Below are 16993 nucleotides of genomic sequence, written 5' to 3' on the forward strand. Positions count from 1 at the left end.
ATACGACCTAGAGGATGCTGGGGTCACATTAAGAACCATGGGGTTATACCAAAGCTCTTGAACGGGTGGAAGAGTGCGTATGACTCTGCAGCACCGAATGACCCAACTTGAGGTTATCATCGGCCAAGGTATCAAACTTGAAAAACTTAGCAAAAGTGTTTACTAAATAGCTGCTCGGCAAAGTTGCAATGCCGAGACTCCCCGACCAGCTGCCCAGGATGAACCCACCTTTCTAGTAGAATGGGTCTTCACCTAAATCAGTAACGGCAATCCTGCCGTGGAATGAGCATGCTGAATATTACCACAGATCCAGCGCATAATGCTCTGCATGGAAGCAGGACACCCAATCCTGTTGGGAGCATACAGGACAAACAGAGCCTCTATTTTCCTAATCTGAACCGTTCTGGTGACATAAATTTTCAAAGTTCTGACCACAGCCAGAGACTTTGACTCAACGAAGGTGTCAGTGGCCAAAGGCACCATGTGGAAAGATGAACCACCTTCGGCAGAAATTGTTGACGTGTCCTCAATTCTGCTCTATCTTCATGAAAGATCAAATAAAGGCTCTTGTGATACTGCATGGTTTGTACTGTTTTCCATGTGCTCCCAGATCTTTCAAGCAAGTAGCATGGTCAAGAAAGTTCTGTTTGAAAAGAAACAAACATTTACTGTCATTGTTATGCAAATAAACTTACATTAAAGCTAACAAGAAAGCACACTCGTTCTGTCTTTAAACTGATAAAAGAAACCCCAATAATATGGGCATACCTCCCAACTTTGTCGGCTCGCAAAGAGGGACACACGCGCGGCGAAGTCGCGCGCGCTCCCAAAAAGGGCGTGGCCTAAGTAAAAGGGGGCGTGGCTTCGCGGGAGGACCCGCGATCGCGAGTCACGCCCCCGTTTTCGGCACTGAGGGGGCATGCCCAGCGCTCTGTGAGCCGCTGGCATGCCACCTCTCCCTCTGACTTCAGTGAATAGACGCTGTGCGCATGCGCACAGCGTCTTTTCACCGCTGCTCTGCTAAGCAGGGCAGCGACAGACAGAGCCTCCCAATTGTCCTCCCCACCGCGGGACACTGCGGCCCGCAGGTGGGACAGCGGGACAGTCCCCAAAAAACGGGACTGTCCCGCGAAAATCGGGACAGTTGGGAGGTATGATATGGGGCATGCAAAAATTTAGATAAAACTCAGTTTTGCTCCTCTCCACGGAAATCTTTAATAAAAGGCGAAATATTTGTTAGTTCTGAAGAGAAACCAGAGCATGACCAAGATTCCACCTGTCGCCTGAGTGCCATGCCAGCAGTTCTCATTCAGCTGAAAGTGAGCACCCAATTTGAATGAAAGAAAGCAGATTTCTCACCAGGCTTCCCCTTGCTATAAACATGGTTTGTACTCTTTTCCATGTGCTCCCAGATCTTTCAAGCAATTAGTGTGGTCAAGAAAGTTCTGTTTGAAAAGAAACAAACATTTACTGTAATTTCTATGCAAATGAGCTTACATTAAAGCACACTCGTTCTTTCTTTAAACAGATAAAATAAAACCCCAATAAGATGGGGCATGCAAAAATTGAGATAAAACTCAGTTTTGCTCCTCTCCACGGAAATCTTTAGTAAAAGGCGAAAGATTTGTTCGTTCTGAAGAGAAACCAGAGCATGACCAAGATTCCACCTGTCGCCTGAGTGCCATGCCAGCAGTCCTCATTCAGCTCAAAGTGAGCACCCAATTTGAAAGAAAGAAAGCAGATTTCTCACCAGGCTTCCCCTTGCTATAAACATGGTTTGTACTCTTTTCCATGTGCTCCCAGATCTTTCAAGCAATTAGTATGGTCAAGAAAGTTCTGCTTGAAAAGAAACAGACATTTATTGTCATTGTTATGCAAATAAACTTACATTAAAGCTAACAAGAAAGCACACTCGTTCTGTCTTTAAACTGATAAAAGAAACCCCAATAATATGGGGCATGCAAAAATTGAGATAAAACTCAGTTTTGCTCCTCTCCACGGATAATCTTTAATAAAAGGCGAAAGATTTGTTCGTTCTGAAGAGAAACCAGAGCATGACCAAGATTCCACCTGTCGCCTGAGTGCTGTGCCAGCAGTCCTCATTCAGATCAAAGTGAGCGCCCAATTTGAAAGAAAGCAGATTTCTCACCTGGCTTCTCCTTGCTATAAGCATGGTTTGTACTGTATTCCATGTGCTCCCAGATCTTTAAAGCAAGTAGCATGGTCAAGAAAGTTCTGTTTGAAAATAAATAAACATTTACTGTCATTTCTATGCAAATGAGCTTTCATTAAAGCACACTCATTCTATCTTTAAACCGATAAAAGAAACCCCAAAAAGATGGGGCATGCAAAAATTGAGATAAAACTCGGTTTTGCTGCTCTCCACGGAAATCTTTAGTAAGAGGCGAAAGATTTGTTCGTTCTGAAGAGAAACCAGAGCATGACCAAGATTTTTATCTGAAAATATGTGTTCTCCCTGCAGTTGTTGTCCCCAGATGAGAGTTCCCGTGTGCTGCTTCAGCTGAATCTCCTTTACTTGACAGAGATGTGCCTGAGCAGCGGCCCTCCCCAGCCCTATCCCAAATCATACTTATTTTGCATAGGCGATACCATGGTCATGAAGATTGTTCTCCCAGGGTGAGGTTCATTCATTGCATTCTGGGTATGCTGACCCCTGTGATTTCCCCAAATGTGGGAAACTCGACTGCATTATTTGTGGTAGTGGGGGACTGTGTTTGTGCTTTCCTCTGGTCAGCTCTGGTAAAAGTCAGATTTATTTGTCTCAGATCTTCCTCTAGCCTTGTTCTTCTTTCGAGAGTTCCCTTGTGCTGCCTCAGTTGGATCTCTTTCACTTGACAGGGGGGTGCCCGAGCAGCGACCCTCCCCAGCTCTAGCCCAACTCCTACTTACCTGCCAGGTGAGATACTATGATCATGAAGGTGCTTCTCCCAGGGCAAGGCTCACCCATTGCACTCTGGGTGTGGTGCCCCTGCGATTTCCCCAAATGTGGGAAGCTTGACTGCATAATTTGTGTTTCCCCTGGTCGGCTCTCGTATAATTCAGATCTCTTTGTCTCAGGTCTCTCTCCAGCCTAGTTTGCTGTCTGTTTCCACTTCTTTTTTCATGAGCCCCTCCCTTTTATACCCTTGTGCACTATCCTGACTTCTCCTCTTGTCTGCTTACTTTGTGCCTTCCAATGCACAATGCAAACTACAGGTAGTGCTGCAGGGCCAACACCCTTTTACTTGCCGTACAGAGCAGCTCTGGAGCTGTTACAGTGCCCAGCTGCTGCAAGAAATCAGCTTGAATGCTTCAGGGGCTGGGGCATAGCCAACATGAGCCCCACACCGAAGGAGGGTGGAGGTGTTTAATGCGAACTAGGGGTCATCCAAGCGCCGCAAAAGGCCGCTATGCCCTGCACGCCCCTTTTCTCTTTTCATATGCAGACGAGGGTTGAAGCCAACTTTGACCCACTGCTTGGATGACATCACCGTATGCAAATCCATCTGCTGCAGGCCTTCCCCCAGGAATGCTTGCACTAGTTGTTGCATTTGGTTTGTTGTTTGGGGGTGCTTCATTATTAGGCAGCCTTCTGCCCTCCCATGTTCATCTGAAAATATGTGTTCTCCCTGCAGTTGTTGTCCCCAGATGAGAGTTCCCTTGTGCTGCCTCAGTTGAATCTCCTTTACTTGACAGAGATGTGCCTGAGCAGCGGCCCTCCCCAGCCCTATCCCAAATCATACTTATTTTGCATAGGAGATACCATGGTCATGAAGATTGTTCTCCCAGGGTGAGGTTCATTCATTGCATTCTGGGTATGCTGACCCCTGTGATTTCCCCAAATGTGGGAAACTCGACTGCATTATTTGTGGTAGTGGGGGACTGTGTTTGTGCTTTCCTCTGGTCAGCTCTGGTAAAAGTCAGATTTATTTGTCTCAGATCTTCCTCTAGCCTTGTTCTTCTTTCGAGAGTTCCCTTGTGCTGCCTCAGTTGAATCTCCTTCACTTGACAGGGGGGTGCCCGAGCAGCGACCCTCCCCAGCTCTAGCCCAACTTCTACTTACCTGGCAGGTGAGATACTATGATCATGTAGGTGCTTCTCCCAGGGCAAGGCTCACCCATTGCACTCTGGGTGTGCTGCTCCTGCGATTTCCCCAAATGTGGGAAACTTGACTGCATAATTTGTGTTTCCCCTGGTCGGCTCTCGAATAATTCAGATCTCTTTGTCTCAGGTCTCTCTCCAGCCTAGTTTGCTGTCTGTTTCAACTTCTCTTTTCTTGAGCCGCTCCCTTCTATGCCCTTGCGCACTATCCTGACTTCTCCCGTCTGCTTACTTTGTGCCTTCCAATGCACAATGCAAACTACAGGTAGTGCTGCAGGGCCCACACCCTTTTACTTGCCGTTCAGAGCAGCTCTGGAGCTGTTACAGTGCCCAGCTGCTGCAAGAAATCAGCTTGAATGCTTCAGGGGCTGGGGCATAGCCAACATGAGCCCCACACCAAAGGAGGGTGGAGGTGTTTAATGCGAACTAGGGGTCATCCAAGCGCCGCAAAAGGCCGCCATGCCCTGCACGCCCCTTTTCTCTTTTCATATGCAGACGAGGGTTGAAGCCAACTTTGACCCACTGCTTGGATGACATCACCATATGCAAATCCATCTGCTGCAGGCCATCCCCCAGGAATGCTTGTACTAGTTGTTGCATTTGGTTTGTTGTTTGGGGGTGCTTCAGTATTAGGCAGCCTTCTGCCCTCCCATGTTTATCTGAAAATATGTGTTCTCCCTGCAGTTGTTGTCCCCAGATGAGAGTTCCCTTGTGCTGCCTCAGTTGAATCTCCTTTACTTGATAGAGATGTGCCTGAGCAGCGGCCCTCCCCAGCCCTATCCCAAATCATATTTATTTTGCATAGGCGATACCATGGTCATGAAGATTGTTCTCCCAGGGTGAGGTTCATTCATTGCATTCTGGGTATTCTGACCCCTGTGATTTCCCCAAATGTGGGAAACTCGACTGCATTATTTGTGGTAGTGGGGGACTGTGTTTGTGCTTTCCTCTGGACAGCTCTGGTAAAAGTCAGATTTATTTGTCTCAGATCTTCCTCTAGCCTTGTTCTTCTTTCGAGAGTTCCATTGTGCTGCCTCAGTTGGATCTCTTTCACTTGACAGGGGGGTGCCCGAGCAGCGACCCTCCCCAGCTCTAGCCCAACTCCTACTTACCTGCCAGGTGAGATACTATGATCATGAAGGTGCTTCTCCCAGGGCAAGGCTCACCTATTGCACTCTGGGTGTGGTGCCCCTGCGATTTCCCCAAATGTGGGAAGCTTGACTGCATAATTTGTGTTTCCCCTGGTCGGCTCTCGTATAATTCAGATCTCTTTGTCTCAGGTCTCTCTCCAGCCTAGTTTGCTATCTGTTTCCACTTCTTTTTTCATGAGCCCCTCCCTTTTATACCCTTGTGCACTATCCTGACTTCTCCTCCTGTCTGCTTACTTTGTGCCTTCCAATGCACAATGCAAACTACAGGTAGTGCTGCAGGGCCCACACCCTTTTACTTGCCGTACAGAGCAGCTCTGGAGCTGTTACAGTGCCCAGCTGCTGCAAGAAATCAGCTTGAATGCTTCAGGGGCTGGGGCATAACCAACATGAGCCCAACACCGAAGGAGGGTGGAGGTGTTTAATGTGAACTAGGGGTCATCCAAGCGCCGCAAAAGGCCGCCATGCCCTGCACGCCCCTTTTCTCTTTTCATATGCAGACGAGGGTTGAAGCCAACTTTGACCCACTGCTTGGATGACATCACCGTATGCAAATCCATCTGCTGCAGGCCTTCCCCCAGGAATGCTTGCACTAGTTGTTGCATTTGGTTTGTTGTTTGGGGGTGCTTCAGTATTAGGCAGCCTTCTGCCCTCCCATGTTCATCTGAAAATATGTGTTCTCCCTGCAGTTGTTGTCCCCAGATGAGAGTTCCCTTGTGCTGCCTCAGTTGAATCTCCTTTACTTGACAGAGATGTGCCTGAGCAGCGGCCCTCCCCAGCCCTATCCCAAATCATACTTATTTTGCATAGGAGATACCATGGTCATGAAGATTGTTCTCCCAGGGTGAGGTTTATTCATTGCATTCTGGGTATGCTGACCCCTGTGATTTCCCCAAATGTGGGAAACTCGACTGCATTATTTGTGGTAGTGGGGGACTGTGTTTGTGCTTTCCTCTGGTCAGCTCTGGTAAAAGTCAGATTTATTTGTCTCAGATCTTCCTCTAGCCTTGTTCTTCTTTCGAGAGTTCCATTGTGCTGCCTCAGTTGGATCTCTTTCACTTGACAGGGGGGTGCCCGAGCAGCGACCCTCCCCAGCTCTAGCCCAACTCCTACTTACCTGCCAGGGGAGATACTATGATCATGAAGGTGCTTCTCCCAGGGCAAGGCTCACCCATTGCACTCTGGGTGTGGTGCCCCTGCGATTTCCCCAAATGTGGGAAGCTTGACTGCATAATTTGTGTTTCCCCTGGTCGGCTCTCGTATAATTCAGATCTCTTTGTCTCAGGTCTCTCTCCAGCCTAGTTTGCTGTCTGTTTCCACTTCTTTTTTCATGAGCCCCTCCCTTTTATACCCTTGTGCACTATCCTGACTTCTCCTCCTGTCTGCTTACTTTGTGCCTTCCAATGCACAATGCAAACTACAGGTAGTGCTGCAGGGCCCACACCCTTTTACTTGCCGTACAGAGCAGCTCTGGAGCTGTTACAGTGCCCAGCTGCTGCAAGAAATCAGCTTGAATGCTTCAGGGGCTGGGGCATAGCCAACATGAGCCCCACACCGAAGGAGGGTGGAGGTGTTTAATGTGAACTAGGGGTCATCCAAGCGCCGTAAAAGGCCGCCATGCCCTGCACGCCCCTTTTCTCTTTTCATATGCAGACGAGGGTTGAAGCCAACTTTGACCCACTGCTTGGATGACATCACCGTATGCAAATCCATCTGCTGCAGGCCTTCCCCCAGGAATGCTTGCACTAGTTGTTGCATTTGGTTTGCTGTTTGGGGGTGCTTCAGTATTAGGCAGCCTTCTGCCCTCCCATGTTCATCTGAAAATATGTGTTCTCCCTGCAGTTGTTGTCCCCAGATGAGAGTTCCCTTGTGCTGCCTCAGTTGAATCTCCTTTACTTGACAGAGATGTGCCTGAGCAGCGGCCCTCCCCAGCCCTATCCCAAATCATACTTATTTGGCATAGGAGATACCATGGTCATGAAGATTGTTCTCCCAGGGTGAGGTTTATTCATTGCATTCTGGGTATGCTGACCCCTGTGATTTCCCCAAATGTGGGAAACTCGACTGCATTATTTGTGGTAGTGGGGGACTGTGTTTGTGCTTTCCTCTGGTCAGCTCTGGTAAAAGTCAGATTTATTTGTCTCAGATCTTCCTCTAGCCTTGTTCTTCTTTCGAGAGTTCCCTTGTGCTGCCTCAGTTGGATCTCCTTCACTTGACAGGGGGGTACCCAAGCAGCGACCCTCCCCAGCTCTAGCCCAACTTCTACTTACCTGGCAGGTGAGATACTATGATCATGTAGTTGCTTCTCCCAGGGCAAGGCTCACCCATTGCACTCTGGGTGTGCTGCTCCTGCGATTTCCCCAAATGTGGGAAACTTGACTGCATAATTTGTGTTTCCCCTGGTCGGCTCTCATATAATTCAGATCTCTTTGTCTCAGGTCTCTCTCCAGCCTAGTTTGCTGTCTGTTTCAACTTCTCTTTTCTTGAGCCGCTCCCTTCTATGCCCTTGCGCACTATCCTGACTTCTCCCGTCTGCTTACTTTGTGCCTTCCAATGCACAATGCAAACTACAGGTAGTGCTGCAGGGCCCACACCCTTTTACTTGCCGTTCAGAGCAGCTCTGGAGCTGTTACAGTGCCCAGCTGCTGCAAGAAATCAGCTTGAATGCTTCAGGGGCTGGGGCATAGCCAACATGAGCCCCACACCAAAGGAGGGTGGAGGTGTTTAATGCGAACTAGGGGTCATCCAAGCGCCGCAAAAGGCCGCCATGCCCTGCACGCCCCTTTTCTCTTTTCATATGCAGACGAGGGTTGAAGCCAACTTTGACCCACTGCTTGGATGACATCACCGTATGCAAATCCATCTGCTGCAGGCCTTCCCCCAGGAATGCTTGTACTAGTTGTTGCATTTGTTTTGTTGTTTTTCGGGGGTGCTTCAGTATTAGGCAGCCTTCTGCCCTCCCATGTTTATCTGAAAATATGTGTTCTCCCTGCAGTTGTTGTCCCCAGATGAGAGTTCCCTTGTGCTGCCTCAGTTGAATCTCCTTTATTTGATAGAGATGTGCCTGAGCAGCGGCCCTCCCCAGCCCTATCCCAAATCATACTTATTTTGCATAGGAGATACCATGGTCATGAAGATTGTTCTCCCAGGGTGAGGTTCATTCATTGCATTCTGGGTATGCTGACCCCTGTGATTTCCCCAAATGTGGGAAACTCGACTGCATTATTTGTGGTAGTGGGGGACTGTGTTTGTGCTTTCCTCTGGACAGCTCTGGTAAAAGTCAGATTTATTTGTCTCAGATCTTCCTCTAGCCTTGTTCTTCTTTCGAGAGTTCCCTTGTGCTGCCTCAGTTGGATCTCCTTCACTTGACAGGGGGGTACCCGAGCAGCGACCCTCCCCAGCTCTAGCCCAACTTCTACTTACCTTCCAGGTGAGATACTATGATCATGTAGGTGCTTCTCCCAGGGCAAGGCTCACCCATTGCACTCTGGGTGTGCTGCTCCTGCGATTTCCCCAAATGTTGGAAACTTGACTGCATAATTTGTGTTTCCCCTGGTCGGCTCTCGTATAATTCAGATCTCTTTGTCTCAGGTCTCTCTCCAGCCTAGTTTGCTGTCTGTTTCAACTTCTCTTTTCTTGAGCCGCTCCCTTCTATGCCCTTGCGCACTATCCTGACTTCTCCCGTCTGCTTACTTTGTGCCTTCCAATGCACAATGCAAACTACAGGTAGTGCTGCAGGGCCCACACCCTTTTACTTGCCGTTCAGAGCAGCTCTGGAGCTGTTACAGTGCCCAGCTGCTGCAAGAAATCAGCTTGAATGCTTCAGGGGCTGGGGCATAGCCAACATGAGCCCCACACCGAAGGAGGGTGGAGGTGTTTAATGCGAACTAGGGGTCATCTAAGCGCCGCAAAAGGCCGCCATGCCCTGCACGCCCCTTTTCTCTTTTCATATGCAGACGAGGGTTGAAGCCAACTTTGACCCACTGCTTGGATGACATCACCATATGCAAATCCATCTGCTGCAGGCCTTCCCCCAGGAATGCTTGTACTAGTTGTTGCATTTGGTTTGTTGTTTGGGGGTGCTTCAGTATTAGGCAGCCTTCTGCCCTCCCATGTTTATCTGAAAATATGTGTTCTCCCTGCAGTTGTTGTCCCCAGATGAGAGTTCCCTTGTGCTGCCTCAGTTGAATCTCCTTTACTTGACAGAGATGTGCCTGAGCAGCGGCCCTCCCCAGCCCTATCCCAAATCATACTTATTTTGCATAGGCGATACCATGGTCATGAAGATTGTTCTCCCAGGGTGAGGTTCATTCATTGCATTCTGGGTATGCTGACCCCTGTGATTTCCCCAAATGTGGGAAACTCGACTGCATTATTTGTGGTAGTGGGGGACTGTGTTTGTGCTTTCCTCTGGACAGCTCTGGTAAAAGTCAGATTTATTTGTCTCAGATCTTCCTCTAGCCTTGTTCTTCTTTCGAGAGTTCCATTGTGCTGCCTCAGTTGGATCTCTTTCACTTGACTGGGGGGTGCCCGAGCAGCGACCCTCCCCAGCTCTAGCCCAACTCCTACTTACCTGCCAGGTGAGATACTATGATCATGAAGGTGCTTCTCCCAGGGCAAGGCTCACCCATTGCACTCTGGGTGTGGTGCCCCTGCGATTTCCCCAAATGTGGGAAGCTTGACTGCATAATTTGTGTTTCCCCTGGTCGGCTCTCGTATAATTCAGATCTCTTTGTCTCAGGTCTCTCTCCAGCCTAGTTTGCTGTCTGTTTCCACTTCTTTTTTCATGAGCCCCTCCCTTTTATACCCTTGTGCACTATCCTGACTTCTCCTCCTGTCTGCTTACTTTGTGCCTTCCAATGCACAATGCAAACTACAGGTAGTGCTGCAGGGCCCACACCCTTTTACTTGCCGTACAGAGCAGCTCAGGAGCTGTTACAGTGCCCAGCTGCTGCAAGAAATCAGCTTGAATGCTTCAGGGGCTGGGGCATAGCAAACATGAGTCCCACACCGAAGGAGGGTGGAGGTGTTTAATGTGAACTAGGGGTCATCCAAGCGCCGCAAAAGGCCGCCATGCCCTGCACGCCCCTTTTCTCTTTTCATATGCAGACGAGGGTTGAAGCCAACTTTGACCCACTGCTTGGATGACATCACCGTATGCAAATCCATCTGCTGCAGGCCTTCCCCCAGGAATGCTTGCACTAGTTGTTGCATTTGGTTTGTTGTTTGGGGGTGCTTCAGTATTAGGCAGCCTTCTGCCCTCCCATGTTCATCTGAAAATATGTGTTCTCCCTGCAGTTGTTGTCCCCAGATGAGAGTTCCCTTGTGCTGCCTCAGTTGAATTTCCTTTACTTGACAGAGTTGTGCCTGAGCAGCGGCCCTCCCCTGCCCTATCCCAAATCTTACTTATTTTGCATAGGAGATACCATGGTCATGAAGATTGTTCTCCCAGGGTGAGGTTCATTCATTGCATTCTGGGTATGCTGACCCCTGTGATTTCCCCAAATGTGGGTAACTCGACTGCATTATTTGTGGTAGTGGGGGACTGTGTTTGTGCTTTCCTCTGGTCAGCTCTGGTAAAAGTCAGATTTATTTGTCTCAGATCTTCCTCTAGCTTTGTTCTTCTTTCGAGAGTTCCCTTGTGCTGCCTCAGTTGGATCTCCTTCACTTGACAGGGGGGTACCCAAGCAGCGACCCTCCCCAGCTCTAGCCCAACTTCTACTTACCTGGCAGGTGAGATACTATGATCATGTAGGTGCTTCTCCCAGGGCAAGGCTCACCCATTGCACTCTGGGTGTGCTGCTCCTGCGATTTCCCCAAATGTGGGAAACTTGACTGCATAATTTGTGTTTCCCCTGGTCGGCTCTCGTATAATTCAGATCTCTTTGTCTCAGGTCTCTCTCCAGCCTAGTTTGCTGTCTGTTTCAACTTCTCTTTTCGTGAGCCGCTCCCTTCTATGCCCTTGCGCACTATCCTGACTTCTCCCGTCTGCTTACTTTGTGCCTTCCAATGCACAATGCAAACTACAGGTAGTGCTGCAGGGCCCACACCCTTTTACTTGCCGTTCAGAGCAGCTCTGGAGCTGTTACAGTGCCCAGCTGCTGCAAGAAATCAGCTTGAATGCTTCAGGGGCTGGGGCATAGCCAACATGAGCCCCACACCGAAGGAGGGTGGAGGTGTTTAATGCGAACTAGGGGTCATCCAAGCGCCGCAAAAGGCCGCCATGCCCTGCACGCCCCTTTTCTCTTTTCATATGCAGACGAGGGTTGAAGCCAACTTTGACCCACTGCTTGGATGACATCACCATATGCAAATCCATCTGCTGCAGGCCTTCCCCCAGGAATGCTTGTACTAGTTGTTGCATTTGGTTTGTTGTTTGGGGGTGCTTCAGTATTAGGCAGCCTTCTGCCCTCCCATGTTTATCTGAAAATATGTGTTCTCCCTGCAGTTGTTGTCCCCAGATGAGAGTTCCCTTGTGCTGCCTCAGTTGAATCTCCTTTACTTGACAGAGATGTGCCTGAGCAGTGGCCCTCCCCAGCCCTATCCCAAATCATACTTATTTTGCATAGGCGATACCATGGTCATGAAGATTGTTCTCCCAGGGTGAGGTTCATTCATTGCATTCTGGGTATGCTGACCCCTGTGATTTCCCCAAATGTGGATAACTCGACTGCATTATTTGTGGTAGTGGGGGACTGTGTTTGTGCTTTCCTCTGGACAGCTCTGGTAAAAGTCTTATTTCTTTGTCTCAGATCTTCCTCTAGCCTTGTTCTTCTTTCGCGAGTTCCCTTGTGCTGCCTCAGTTGGATCTCTTTCACTTGACAGGGGGGTGCCCGAGCAGCGACCCTCCCCAGCTCTAGCCCAACTCCTACTTACCTGCCAGGTGAGATACTATGATCATGAAGGTGCTTCTCCCAGGGCAAGGCTCACCCATTGCACTCTGGGTGTGGTGCCCCTGCGATTTCCCCAAATGTGGGAAGCTTGACTGCATAATTTGTGTTTCCCGTGGTCGGCTCTCGTATAATTCAGATCTCTTTGTCTCAGGTCTCTCTCCAGCCTAGTTTGCTGTCTGTTTCCACTTCTTTTTTCATGAGCCCCTCCCTTTTATACCCTTGTGCACTATCCTTACTTCTCCTCCTGTCTGCTTACTTTGTGCCTTCCAATGCACAATGCAAACTACAGGTAGTGCTGCAGGGCCCACACCCTTTTACTTGCCGTACAGAGCAGCTCTGGAGCTGTTACAGTGCCCAGCTGCTGCAAGAAATCAGCTTGAATGCTTCAGGGGCTGGGGCATAGCCAACATGAGCCCCACACCGAAGGAGGGTGGAGGTGTTTAATGTGAACTAGGGGTCATCCAAGCGCCGCAAAAGGCCGCCATGCCCTGCACGCCCCTTTTCTCTTTTCATATGCAGACGAGGGTTGAAGCCAACTTTGACCCACTGCTTGGATGACATCACCGTATGCAAATCCATCTGCTGCAGGCCTTCCCCCAGGAATGCTTGCACTAGTTGTTGCATTTGGTTTGTTGTTTGGGGGTGCTTCAGTATTAGGCAGCCTTCTGCCCTCCCATGTTCATCTGAAAATATGTGTTCTCCCTGCAGTTGTTGTCCCCAGATGAGAGTTCCCTTGTGCTGCCTCAGTTGAATCTCCTTTACTTGACAGAGATGTGCCTGAGCAGCGGCCCTCCCCAGCCCTATCCCAAATCATACTTATTTTGCATAGGATATACCATGGTCATGAAGATTGTTCTCCCAGGGTGAGGTTCATTCATTGCATTCTGGGTATGCTGACCCCTGTGATTTCCCCAAATGTGGGAAACTCGACTGCATTATTTGTGGTAGTGGGGGACTGTGTTTGTGCTTTCCTCTGGTCAGCTCTGGTAAAAGTCAGATTTCTTTGTCTCAGATCTTCCTCTAGCCTTGTTCTTCTTTCGAGAGTTCCCTTGTGCTGCCTCAGTTGGATCTCTTTCACTTGACAGGGGGGTGCCCGAGCAGCGACCCTCCCCAGCTCTAGCCCAACTCCTACTTACCTGCCAGGTGAGATACTATGATCATGAAGGTGCTTCTCCCAGGGCAAGGCTCACCCATTGCACTCTGGGTGTGGTGCCCCTGCGATTTCCCCAAATGTGGGAAGCTTGACTGCATAATTTGTGTTTCCCCTGGTCGGCTCTCGTATAATTCAGATCTCTTTGTCTCAGGTCTCTCTCCAGCCTAGTTTGCTGTCTGTTTCCACTTCTTTTTTCATGAGCCCCTCCCTTTTATACCCTTGTGCACTATCCTGACTTCTCCTCCTGTCTGCTTACTTTGTGCCTTCCAATGCACAATGCAAACTACAGGTAGTACTGCAGGGCCCACACCCTTTTACTTGCCGTACAGAGCAGCTCTGGAGCTGTTACAGTGCCCAGCTGCTGCAAGAAATCAGCTTGAATGCTTCAGGGGCTGGGGCATAGCCAACATGAGCCCCACACCGAAGGAGGGTGGAGGTGTTTAATGTGAACTAGGGGTCATCCAAGCGCCGCAAAAGGCCGCCATGCCCTGCACGCCCCTTTTCTCTTTTCATATGCAGACAAGGGTTGAAGCCAACATTGACCCACTGTTTGGATGACATCACCGTATGCAAATCCATCTGCTGCAGGCCTTCCCCCAGGAATGCTTGCACTAGTTGTTGCATTTGGTTTGTTGTTTGGGGGTGCTTCAGTATTAGGCAGCCTTCTGCCCTCCCATGTTCATCTGAAAATATGTGTTCTCCCTGCAGTTGTTGTCCCCAGATGAGAGTTCCCTTGTGCTGCCTCAGTTGAATCTCCTTTACTTGACAGAGATGTGCCTGAGCAGCGTCCCTCCCCAGCCCTATCCCAAATCATACTTATTTTGCATAGGATATACCATGGTCATGAAGATTGTTCTCCCAGGGTGAGGTTCATTCATTGCATTCTGGGTATGCTGACCCCTGTGATTTCCCCAAATGTGGGAAACTCGACTGCATTATTTGTGGTAGTGGGGGACTGTGTTTGTGCTTTCCTCTGGTCAGCTCTGGTAAAAGTCTTATTTCTTTGTCTCAGATCTTCCTCTAGCCTTGTTCTTCTTTCGAGAGTTCCCTTGTGCTGCCTCAGTTGGATCTCTTTCACTTGACAGGGGGGTGCCCGAGCAGCGACCCTCCCCAGCTCTAGCCCAACTCCTACTTACCTGCCAGGTGAGATACTATGATCATGAAGGTGCTTCTCCCAGGGCAAGGCTCACCCATTGCACTCTGATTTCCCCAAATGTGGGAAGCTTGACTGCATAATTTGTGTTTCCCCTGGTCGGCTCTCGTATAGTTCAGATCTCTTTGTCTCAGGTCTCTCTCCAGCCTAGTTTGCTGTCTGTTTCCACTTCTTTTTTCATGAGCCCCTCCCTTTTATACCCTTGTGCACTATCCTGACTTCTCCTCCGGTCTGCTTACTTTGTGCCTTCCAATGCACAATGCAAACTACAGGTAGTGCTGCAGGGCCCACACCCTTTTACTTGCCGTACAGAGCAGCTCTGGAGCTGTTACAGTGCCCAGCTGCTGCAAGAAATCAGCTTGAATGCTTCAGGGGCTGGGGCATAGCAAACATGAGCCCTACACCGAAGGAGGGTGGAGGTGTTTAATGTGAACTAGGGGTCATCCAAGCGCCGCAAAAGGCCGCCATGCCCTGCACGCCCCTTTTCTCTTTTCATATGCAGACGAGGGTTGAAGCCAACTTTGACCCACTGCTTGGATGACATCACCGTATGCAAATCCATCTGCTGCAGGCCTTCCCCCAGGAATGCTTGCACTAGTTGTTGCATTTGGTTTGTTGTTTGGGGGTGCTTCAGTATTAGGCAGCCTTCTGCCCTCCCATGTTCATCTGAAAATATGTGTTCTCCCTGCAGTTGTTGTCCCCAGATGAGAGTTCCCTTGTGCTGCCTCAGTTGAATCTCCTTTACTTGACAGAGATGTGCCTGAGCAGCGGCCCTCCCCAGCCCTATCCCAAATCATACTTATTTTGCATAGGAGATACCATGGTCATGAAGATTGTTCTCCCAGGGTGAGGTTCATTCATTGCATTCTGGGTATGCTGACCCCTGTGATTTCCCCAAATGTGGGAAACTCGACTGCTTTATTTGTGGTATTGGGGGACTGTGTTTGTGCTTTCCTCTGGTCAGCTCTGGTAAAAGTCAGATTTATTTGTCTCAGATCTTCCTCTAGCCTTGTTCTTCTTTCGAGAGTTCCCTTGTGCTGCCTCAGTTGGATCTCCTTCACTTGACAGGGGGGTACCCAAGCAGCGACCCTCCCCAGCTCTAGCCGAACTTCTACTTACCTGGCAGGTGAGATACTGTGATCATGTAGGTGCTTCTCCCAGGGCAAGGCTCACCCATTGCACTCTGGGTGTGCTGCTCCTGCGATTTCCCCAAATGTGGGAAACTTGACTGCATAATTTGTGTTTCCCCTGGTCGGCTCTCGTATAATTCAGATCTCTTTGTCTCAGGTCTCTCTCCAGCCTAGTTTGCTGTCTGTTTCAACTTCTCTTTTCTTGAGCCGCTCCCTTCTATGCCCTTGCGCACTATCCTGACTTCTCCCGTCTGCTTACTTTGTGCCTTCCAATGCACAATGCAAACTACAGGTAGTGCTGCAGGGCCCACACCCTTTAACTTGCCGTTCAGAGCAGCTCTGGAGCTGTTACAGTGCCTAGCTGCTGCAAGAAATCAGCTTGAATGCTTCAGGGGCTGGGGCATAGCCAACATGAGCCCCACACCGAAGGAGGGTGGAGGTGTTTAATGCGAACTAGGGGTCATCCAAGCGCCGCAAAAGGCCGCCATGCCCTGCACGCCCCTTTTCTTTTTTCATATGCAGACGAGGGTTGAAGCCAACTTTGACCCACTGCTTGGATGACATCACCATATGCAAATCCATCTGCCGCAGGCCTTCCCCCAGGAATGCTTGTACTAGTTGTTGCATTTGGTTTGTTGTTTGGGGGTGCTTCAGTATTAGGCAGCCTTCTGCCCTCCCATGTTTATCTGAAAATATGTGTTCTCCCTGCAGTTGTTGTCCCCAGATGAGAGTTCCCTTGTGCTGCCTCAGTTGAATCTCCTTTACTTGACAGAGATGTGCCTGAGCAGCGGCCCTCCCCAGCCCTATCCCAAATCATACTTATTTTGCATAGGCGATACCATGGTCATGAAGATTGTTCTCCCAGGGTGAGGTTCATTCATTGCATTCTGGGTATGCTGACTCCTGTGATTTCCCCAAATGTGGGAAACTCTACTGCATTATTTGTGGTAGTGGGGGACTGTGTTTGTGCTTTCCTCTGGACAGCTCTGGTAAAAGTCAGATTTATTTGTCTCAGATCTTCCTCTAGCCTTGTTCTTCTTTCGAGAGTTCCCTTGTGCTGCCTCAGTTGGATCTCTTTCACTTGACAGGGGGGTGCCCGAGCAGCGACCCTCCCCAGCTCTAGCCCAACTTCTACTTACCTGCCAGGTGAGATACTATGATCATGAAGGTGCTTCTCCCAGGGCAAGGCTCACCCATTGCACTCTGATTTCCCCAAATGTGTGAAGCTTGACTGCATAATTTGTGTTTCCCCTGGTCGGCTCTCGTATAATTCAGATCTCTTTGTCTCAGGTCTCTCTCCAGCCTAGTTTGCTGTCTGTTTCCACTTCTTTTTTCATGAGCCCCTCCCTTTTATACCCTTGTGCACTATCCTGACTTCTCCTCCTGTCTGCTTACTTTGTGCCTTCCAATGCACA

The 16993-nt window shown here is 49.4% G+C and overlaps 26 non-coding genes and 2 pseudogenes across 26 annotated transcripts; 24 read left to right on the forward strand and 4 right to left on the reverse strand.

The window, feature by feature from the left end:
* Positions 1-1149: 1149 nt before the first annotated feature.
* LOC135048306 (U5 spliceosomal RNA) lies at positions 1150-1262 on the reverse strand. The gene has a single exon (XR_010240221.1). It is a non-coding gene; the product is annotated as a U5 spliceosomal RNA (small nuclear RNA).
* Positions 1263-1537: 275 nt separating this feature from the next.
* Positions 1538-1653, reverse strand: LOC135048293 (U5 spliceosomal RNA). Its single transcript, XR_010240208.1, has one exon. It is a non-coding gene; the product is annotated as a U5 spliceosomal RNA (small nuclear RNA).
* A 286-nt stretch (positions 1654-1939) lies between these two features.
* Positions 1940-2056, reverse strand: LOC135048301 (U5 spliceosomal RNA). The gene has a single exon (XR_010240216.1). It is a non-coding gene; the product is annotated as a U5 spliceosomal RNA (small nuclear RNA).
* A 270-nt stretch (positions 2057-2326) lies between these two features.
* On the reverse strand, positions 2327-2442 carry LOC135048299 (U5 spliceosomal RNA). Its single transcript, XR_010240214.1, has one exon. It is a non-coding gene; the product is annotated as a U5 spliceosomal RNA (small nuclear RNA).
* Positions 2443-2586: 144 nt separating this feature from the next.
* On the forward strand, positions 2587-2750 carry LOC135048310 (U1 spliceosomal RNA). The gene has a single exon (XR_010240225.1). It is a non-coding gene; the product is annotated as a U1 spliceosomal RNA (small nuclear RNA).
* Positions 2751-2902: 152 nt separating this feature from the next.
* LOC135048348 (U1 spliceosomal RNA) lies at positions 2903-3065 on the forward strand. Its single transcript, XR_010240261.1, has one exon. It is a non-coding gene; the product is annotated as a U1 spliceosomal RNA (small nuclear RNA).
* Positions 3066-3739: 674 nt separating this feature from the next.
* LOC135048349 (U1 spliceosomal RNA) lies at positions 3740-3903 on the forward strand. The gene has a single exon (XR_010240262.1). It is a non-coding gene; the product is annotated as a U1 spliceosomal RNA (small nuclear RNA).
* A 152-nt stretch (positions 3904-4055) lies between these two features.
* Positions 4056-4218, forward strand: LOC135048325 (U1 spliceosomal RNA). The gene has a single exon (XR_010240240.1). It is a non-coding gene; the product is annotated as a U1 spliceosomal RNA (small nuclear RNA).
* A 671-nt stretch (positions 4219-4889) lies between these two features.
* Positions 4890-5053, forward strand: LOC135048318 (U1 spliceosomal RNA). Its single transcript, XR_010240233.1, has one exon. It is a non-coding gene; the product is annotated as a U1 spliceosomal RNA (small nuclear RNA).
* Positions 5054-5205: 152 nt separating this feature from the next.
* Positions 5206-5368, forward strand: LOC135048353 (U1 spliceosomal RNA). Its single transcript, XR_010240265.1, has one exon. It is a non-coding gene; the product is annotated as a U1 spliceosomal RNA (small nuclear RNA).
* A 674-nt stretch (positions 5369-6042) lies between these two features.
* Positions 6043-6206, forward strand: LOC135048315 (U1 spliceosomal RNA). The gene has a single exon (XR_010240230.1). It is a non-coding gene; the product is annotated as a U1 spliceosomal RNA (small nuclear RNA).
* Positions 6207-6358: 152 nt separating this feature from the next.
* LOC135048339 (U1 spliceosomal RNA) lies at positions 6359-6521 on the forward strand. The gene has a single exon (XR_010240253.1). It is a non-coding gene; the product is annotated as a U1 spliceosomal RNA (small nuclear RNA).
* A 674-nt stretch (positions 6522-7195) lies between these two features.
* On the forward strand, positions 7196-7359 carry LOC135048288 (U1 spliceosomal RNA). Its single transcript, XR_010240206.1, has one exon. It is a non-coding gene; the product is annotated as a U1 spliceosomal RNA (small nuclear RNA).
* Positions 7360-7511: 152 nt separating this feature from the next.
* LOC135048341 (U1 spliceosomal RNA) lies at positions 7512-7653 on the forward strand (annotated as a pseudogene).
* A 695-nt stretch (positions 7654-8348) lies between these two features.
* Positions 8349-8512, forward strand: LOC135048294 (U1 spliceosomal RNA). Its single transcript, XR_010240209.1, has one exon. It is a non-coding gene; the product is annotated as a U1 spliceosomal RNA (small nuclear RNA).
* A 152-nt stretch (positions 8513-8664) lies between these two features.
* LOC135048289 (U1 spliceosomal RNA) lies at positions 8665-8827 on the forward strand. The gene has a single exon (XR_010240207.1). It is a non-coding gene; the product is annotated as a U1 spliceosomal RNA (small nuclear RNA).
* Positions 8828-9498: 671 nt separating this feature from the next.
* Positions 9499-9662, forward strand: LOC135048311 (U1 spliceosomal RNA). Its single transcript, XR_010240226.1, has one exon. It is a non-coding gene; the product is annotated as a U1 spliceosomal RNA (small nuclear RNA).
* A 152-nt stretch (positions 9663-9814) lies between these two features.
* On the forward strand, positions 9815-9977 carry LOC135048350 (U1 spliceosomal RNA). The gene has a single exon (XR_010240263.1). It is a non-coding gene; the product is annotated as a U1 spliceosomal RNA (small nuclear RNA).
* Positions 9978-10651: 674 nt separating this feature from the next.
* Positions 10652-10815, forward strand: LOC135048312 (U1 spliceosomal RNA). The gene has a single exon (XR_010240227.1). It is a non-coding gene; the product is annotated as a U1 spliceosomal RNA (small nuclear RNA).
* Positions 10816-10967: 152 nt separating this feature from the next.
* On the forward strand, positions 10968-11130 carry LOC135048327 (U1 spliceosomal RNA). The gene has a single exon (XR_010240242.1). It is a non-coding gene; the product is annotated as a U1 spliceosomal RNA (small nuclear RNA).
* A 671-nt stretch (positions 11131-11801) lies between these two features.
* Positions 11802-11965, forward strand: LOC135048317 (U1 spliceosomal RNA). The gene has a single exon (XR_010240232.1). It is a non-coding gene; the product is annotated as a U1 spliceosomal RNA (small nuclear RNA).
* A 152-nt stretch (positions 11966-12117) lies between these two features.
* On the forward strand, positions 12118-12269 carry LOC135048352 (U1 spliceosomal RNA; annotated as a pseudogene).
* A 685-nt stretch (positions 12270-12954) lies between these two features.
* Positions 12955-13118, forward strand: LOC135048308 (U1 spliceosomal RNA). Its single transcript, XR_010240223.1, has one exon. It is a non-coding gene; the product is annotated as a U1 spliceosomal RNA (small nuclear RNA).
* Positions 13119-13270: 152 nt separating this feature from the next.
* Positions 13271-13433, forward strand: LOC135048351 (U1 spliceosomal RNA). The gene has a single exon (XR_010240264.1). It is a non-coding gene; the product is annotated as a U1 spliceosomal RNA (small nuclear RNA).
* A 674-nt stretch (positions 13434-14107) lies between these two features.
* On the forward strand, positions 14108-14271 carry LOC135048309 (U1 spliceosomal RNA). The gene has a single exon (XR_010240224.1). It is a non-coding gene; the product is annotated as a U1 spliceosomal RNA (small nuclear RNA).
* Positions 14272-15243: 972 nt separating this feature from the next.
* On the forward strand, positions 15244-15407 carry LOC135048313 (U1 spliceosomal RNA). Its single transcript, XR_010240228.1, has one exon. It is a non-coding gene; the product is annotated as a U1 spliceosomal RNA (small nuclear RNA).
* A 152-nt stretch (positions 15408-15559) lies between these two features.
* On the forward strand, positions 15560-15722 carry LOC135048331 (U1 spliceosomal RNA). The gene has a single exon (XR_010240246.1). It is a non-coding gene; the product is annotated as a U1 spliceosomal RNA (small nuclear RNA).
* Positions 15723-16393: 671 nt separating this feature from the next.
* On the forward strand, positions 16394-16557 carry LOC135048322 (U1 spliceosomal RNA). Its single transcript, XR_010240237.1, has one exon. It is a non-coding gene; the product is annotated as a U1 spliceosomal RNA (small nuclear RNA).
* Positions 16558-16993: the final 436 nt, after the last annotated feature.

The sequence above is a fragment of the Pseudophryne corroboree genome, unplaced genomic scaffold, assembly GCF_028390025.1.
Source record: "Pseudophryne corroboree isolate aPseCor3 unplaced genomic scaffold, aPseCor3.hap2 scaffold_947, whole genome shotgun sequence".
In the NCBI taxonomy this organism is placed as follows: Eukaryota; Metazoa; Chordata; class Amphibia; order Anura; family Myobatrachidae; genus Pseudophryne; species Pseudophryne corroboree.